Raw genomic sequence first — 6,129 nt, forward strand, 5'->3', positions numbered from 1 at the left:
ACTGGATAAACGTTTTCTAGAGTGTGTGTATCACTAAAAGACAGTAGGGAATTGAAAAAAGAATGTTTTCCTACAACTGCTATGAAAAGTAGCGTATTCTCCATAGCTTACTCAATTTCAAAACTATGTATTGCTCATACTGTGGGAAATATTATTTCTCACGGCACTTTGCCCACACCTTGCTTGGTAGACCAATGAAATTGGGCTTTTGAGTCGTTTCTATGGAAACACAATGAATTAGCACATAATTTCAACGAAGGCCAGTTTGATTTGAATCAAGTCCATTACTTGAATTATTGAAATTTGTGCAGTTGTAGGAAAAGTATAGTGTGCAACATGTGGAGAAAGTCCTTTTCTGGCTTGTGTGTTTGCAGCAGTCGCCTTCCAGGCTCGTGCCACAAACTTCCACACTCGCGAGAAAAGTTGGGCTTTCCCCACAATATACTATTTTTCAACAACATCGAAACGTTATAGCATTTCACACATCATCCAAACCTTTTTCCTCAAAATATTAATTGTACAACTTTGCATCCACCGTTTTGCAATAGATGGCTGTAGTGGTAAGTGGTAAACGAAATAAATAGATCGTGTCATCCAATGTCATACAATAAACTCAGGTATTTGTAAACACAACGCCATCGAAATATTAGTCGATTTGTGTCTGCATCATAATGTTATTCTCGATTAAACATGTCAGCTTACGAGCCAAATTCTCGTCATTTGCAGGAGGTTTTGATTTTCTGCTTGAATATGAGGAAATCTGCGGCTGAGGGTCATAGAATGCTCTAAAATACCTATGGTGAGACCTCTATTAGTGAAAGAATGTGCCGAGAGTGGTTTCAACGCTTCAAGAACGGTGATTTTGACGTCGAAGACCAGCATGGGGGTAGAAAAGAGAAGGTTTTCGAAGGTGCAGAATTGAAGGCATTACTTGACCAAGACTCATGTCAAACGCAACAAGAATAGGCAGGATCATTGGGAATGACGCAACAAGCCATTTCAAAACGCCTGAAAATCATGGTAAGGTTTCAGAAACAAAGAAATTGGGATGCCGTACGAGTTGAAGCCGGGAGATGTTGAACGGCGTTTGTTCTGCTTGTGACAGCTGCGTGCAAGGCAAAGACGGAAGGGATTTCTGCATCGCATTGTGACTGGAGACAAAAATGGGTTAATTACGATTATCCCAAACGCAGAAAATTATGGGGATATCCCGGCCATGCTTCCAAGTCGACGGCCAAACCGAATATTCACGGTTTCAAGGTAATGCTCAGTATGTGGTGGGACCAGCTCGGCGTAGTGTATTAAGAGTTGTTAAAATCGATTGAAACATTCACAAGCGATCGTTATCGAACGCAATTAATGCATTCAAGCCGAGCATTGAAAAACAAATGGCCGTAATACAACGAGAAACATGATAGAGTGATTTACAATGTTGACATGGAAACGTTGAAATGGGAAGTCCTACCCCTCCCGCCATATTCTCCAGACGTTGCTCTCTCGGACTATCATTTGTTTCGATCAATGGCACACATCCTGGCTGACCAGCACTTCCGGTCCTATGAAGAAGTAAAGAATTGGATCGATTCGTGGATTGCTTCAAAAGATGACCAGTTTTTCCAACGCGGTATTCATAAGCTGTCAGGAAGATAGGAGAAAGTAGTGTCCAGCGATTAACAATACTTTAAATCATAAATGTATAACCAATTTTTCACAATAAAGCCTCGAATTTCGGAAAAAACGGCGGAAGCAAAGTTGTAATGCTATGTAAAATAAATGTGTTCAAAGAGGCGCCTTATTCAAATTTCACCATTCTGCAAAATCAACTGCAGATTTAAAATAAAGAAACACAAATTATATTGATTATATTTAGATCAGAGCATTTCTGCTCATTGAGTAAGTATTAGAGCGTATAGAGATTCAGCTCATCGTCAGCTCAATATAAACTGATAGATTCGCGTAGCTTGAAGATCTACAGAGCTAGCAGATCAATAGAGCTGATAGATACTAGTGAGTTTCAAGTATTGACACTATTATTGGAACCACAGCTCCTGGACATCATGGTTGTTCAATTCAGGAATGAAAAAGTAAGTAATCATGGCTCTATACCGAATAAATACAAAGCAATGCAATTTGAAATGAACAATACGATAAAAAAAATTTATAAAGCTTCGTTGCAGAAAGAAAATACTACGTTACGAAGTTCTGAGCTAAAAATAGCTCTAGTATGGAAGATTCGCGCTTGCAGCACACAGAAGGGTGGCTTAAAAATTCTTGTCGTGCTTTTTTCGTTCCATCCTTAATACATTTACCGAAAGTGGAAGTATTCACTTCCTATCATTCTCCATTATTTCCTTTCTCATGTCCTTTGGTCCGGTTTGAATCGCTTGTTGTTGAGTTGAGAAAAAAACTTCTATTATGGTGATTAATCGTTTCGCTGAACCATTAGATTTAAGCTGAAAGGGCTCAAGATATCCGCTTATCTTTATTTTTCTTTCAGTGTGTCAATAATGGGTTTTTATTGCATTTGATGAGCTATACAGGGTGTTCTGCAAGTTCTTTTACAGCTATAGAACTTTAAATTGCAATAAAACAACGATGGGTTATTCGATTGACATGAATTTTATTTATCCGCAAGATAATCTTGTGGCATTACATTTCAAATATGATTTCTGGCATATGACCGCCACGGCTGGCTCGGATGTAGTCTAATCTGGACGTCTAATTTTCGATGACTTTTTTCAACATTTGTGGCCGTATATCAGCAATAACACGGCGAATGTTGTCTTCCAAATGATCAAGGGTTTGTGGCTTATCCGCATAGACCAATGAATTTACATAGCCCCACAGAAAGTAGTCTAGCGGTGTTAAATCACAAGATCTTGGAGGCCAATTCACAGGTCCAAAACGTGAAATTAGGCAGTCACCAAACGTGTATTTCAATAAATCGATTGTGGCACGAGCTGTGTGACATGTTGCGCCGTCTTGTTGGAACCACAGCTCCTGGACATCATGGTTGTTCAGTTCAGGAATGAAAAAGTTAGTAATCATGGCTCTATACCGATCACCATTGACTGTAACGTTCTGGCCATAATCGTTTTTGAAGAAGTACGGACCAATGATTCCACCAGCCCATAAAGCGCACCAAACAGTCAGTTTTTCTGGATGTAACGGTGTTTCGACATAGACTTGAGGATTAGCTTCACTCCAAATGCGGCAGTTTTGTTTGTTGACGTAGCCATTCAACCAGAAGTGCGCTTCATCGCTAAACAAAATAAAATGGACGTAGTGCGCGATACGTATTCCGTACAGAACCATTATTTTCGAAATAAAATTGCACTATTTGCAAGCGTTGTTCAGGCGTGAGTGTATTCATGATGAGTTGCCAAACCAAACTGAAAATATTTCACTTGACAGCTGTTAAATCGGTCGCCACCTTGAACAGTAATGCGAACTTAAAGTCATTAGAATAAACTATATACAGGATGATTCACCGCGTTGGCCTATTAGACGTTTATGGAAAAATAATCATAATTTTGAGCTGTAAATTTGCATGTTGGAGTTTGAGACAATGATCTTTCTACCTAAAATATTTTCAGATCCCTTCAACTTCCGGTTATACCGGAAACTGACTACCACTTCCCTATATCAAATGGCACATCCAGTTTATTATTGCATCATTAGATAGCTTTTTTGAAGGCAATTTCATCAACAAGCCATACCTTGGGTAAAAACTCAACGGTTCATGAGTTAATTGGATTCTCATGAAAAAAAATTGGCCTAAACGTCTCACATTTTTTTATATTTCTGCAGAAAAAGTTTCTTTCGAAAAAACCTTTTTATATTCGATTCTGCTAATCGTAGTATTATAAAAGTGTTTGACGTTTGAACCCAAAATGTACAGGGTTTTCATCAGAAGATCGTGAACTTGGACAACTCAAATTCATCAAAACTCAGGATTAGGACCTATATTTTTTTATTAATTATCAATTCTACGTATAAAAAGAGGTAGTTACTTAAGCAAACACCATACCTAAAAAGAATACTTTGAGAGCTATCGAGGAAGAACGTCAAATGAGGAAAAACCGCAATTTCTAATTGTGTGGAGTCTGTTGTGACTTCCGGAAAACACAGAAAGAAACTAAAATTCGATATTTCGATAACTAAATTTTTATTATCATGATTGATTTGAATAATTTTTCATCTCGCTGAATTCATCTCGATGAATCACCCTGTATCTAACCAACAAACAAAAATGGTCATAATTGTACATTTTGTTCTGACACGAAGGTACCAGACATATCTACTTGATCCAAAATGCCTGTTCAGAAGAAGTGTAGTACTTTTTGTCGTTAAAACTTGAAACGTCATTTATCATTCTGTTTGTTCTATTATGTCAATATGTTTTGTGATTATCGGAATGAATGAAAATATCTGAATTCTGTATTGCAAATCGAATTGAAAATTTTGTATCACTGTAATGAATTTCGAGTGAAAAACTTTACACATTATTAAGAAGAACCAACTTATTTTTCTGTTATAGTCCTTTTTATTTTCCCATCCCAAAACTCAATCCCAAAGTTGTAGTGAATTTTAATTTTTAAATAACCTATTTTCATAAGATTAATAAAATACGTTTATGGTTATTTCGAGGGAAAAATTGAACACATAACAAACGATATGTTTATTTGTATTATAATACTTGACATATAACATGAATTTCAATAAATCCTTCAACAATCAACATAATCAGACAAAATAGGCCTAGAAGATTGTCTTTTCAATAATGTACAATATATTTACAGATTTAAAAAAATAATATTGCATGTGCTTCAGCGCATATAATCGGCGTTTTGAGTCGTATCAAAAATTATAATAAATCCAATTGAAAATGCATCGAAACCAAAAAAAAAAAACACATAAATTTATTCAGGAAGAAATAAAACAACATAAAAATTAAAAAATCTATATCTGGAAATAAAACAAACACAATATAAAACTAATAAATTTTCGAAATTAAAAACTACAGTCAACAAAATCTTAAAACTGAAAGTCAAAAACAAATCACAGAACTTTTTTTTCTGAGTTTTCACAGGAACATTTTCATCGGTAAATCATCAGATATAACAATTGTTATTGTGTTATTCAGAGGTTAAGTGGCATCCGCCGAAAAAGGCTATAAAATGATATACAATTAGTGTTAACAAGCGCTCTAATATATATATATCACACATCCTATAAATACTACTTACATCTCTTCACTGAATTTTACAATATCACAGAATCAAGTTTACAAGAGAGACCGATTGAATTCGAACCTTGGAATTCATTCTTAAAATCAACTCTAAATCAAAAACTTTATTTTATTGTAATTTCTCTGCATTGAATTTATTTGACTTCAATTCTCGACCTTCAAGTATCATTGATCGTCTTCAAACTGAGAGGATCGATGCTGGACATATCTATAGAATATAGCATTCTTTTATTTTATCGCTCAAACCTATACAGTGGAAAATAAAAATTTTCAAAATTAAAAACGAAAAAAAATCTATAGAAATATTAATAGATCTATAGAAATATTAATAAAAAATATCTTCGAATATAAATAAACCAAGAAAAAGCTAATATAACAAATATCAAACTAGACAAACAGACGAAACCTTTTTTCAATACTATCTTTAGCAGGACCTTCTCATTTGCTGATTAGTTAAAAATAAAATGCAAGAGTTACGTTCATTTTCATATTTATTTTATATTCTCTATATTGGCTGTTCTTCCATATTTTTCTTTTATTATATAATATGTTTTTGTCATTAAAAAATATATATTTTGAGACAGAAAAGTAAATTGATGTTATTACGAAGCCAACATTATTTTTTCTTATATTTCAAATATTGAATAAATTTTATAAATTAATATTCATATTTGAATTTATTATTTTAAATATTTCACTCAGAGTGGATTATATTTTATGTTTTATTTATTTGTTTGTCTGAATTCAATAGGTCTCTCACTTTTACGTATTTATATCTATTTACTTCACTTCTTAGTCCTTTATTACATAATATATTCATTCAAAGTCTTAAAATATTGCTTCGTAGATATATTATTTGTAACGATATATATTTTATA

Source organism: Harmonia axyridis, chromosome 5, assembly GCF_914767665.1.
Source record: "Harmonia axyridis chromosome 5, icHarAxyr1.1, whole genome shotgun sequence".
NCBI lineage: Eukaryota > Metazoa > Arthropoda > Insecta > Coleoptera > Coccinellidae > Harmonia > Harmonia axyridis.